The 493-nt window shown below is 52.5% G+C and overlaps 1 protein-coding gene across 1 annotated transcript in view; it reads left to right on the top strand.

Moving 5' to 3' along the window:
* NR2F2 (nuclear receptor subfamily 2 group F member 2) overlaps nt 1-493 on the top strand; it is a 13,671-nt gene that overhangs the window by 4,816 nt on the left and 8,362 nt on the right. The window lies entirely within an intron of this gene.

Genomic DNA, 493 nt, shown 5'->3' with positions numbered 1-493 from the left:
AGAGAGAGAGAGGAGGAGGAGAAAAAAAAAAAGCCAACAGCCCCCCCACACCCCCGAGCCCAAAAGAGGGAGCGAGAGAGAGCAAGAGCGCAGCGGCCGGGCGGAGCGGCGGAGAGGAAGAATTAAAGCGAGCGAAGGAGGGAGGAGAGACAGAGCAGAGAGAGAGGAGGAAAGAGGAGGAGGAGGAAAAAAAAAGCCCACAAAAACAAAGCGATCGCAGTTGATGTTGCTGCTGCAAGCTGGACTTCCAAAAACTACGGCGAGACCGACCGCTCTCCGCGCCGAGAAGAGTCTCCTCTGCTGTGCGTGTTTTTTTCCGCTGTGTGTGTAATCTTTAACCTTTTATTCATTCTTATTTTGATGGCTTTCCTGAATGGCTGACTGCGAGCTTCCCTGGACCTGGCCCCCAGACACCCGCCTCTCCTCCTTCAACTACTCTGCTGCAGATCAGCTCTAAGAGAGAGAGAGGGAGATCTTTGAAGAGATTTTTTTT

Source organism: Geospiza fortis, unplaced genomic scaffold, assembly GCF_000277835.1.
Source record: "Geospiza fortis unplaced genomic scaffold, GeoFor_1.0 scaffold330, whole genome shotgun sequence".
NCBI lineage: Eukaryota > Metazoa > Chordata > Aves > Passeriformes > Thraupidae > Geospiza > Geospiza fortis.
The sequence above is the reverse complement of the archived record's forward strand: the minus strand, read 5'-3'. Positions and strand labels throughout refer to the sequence as shown.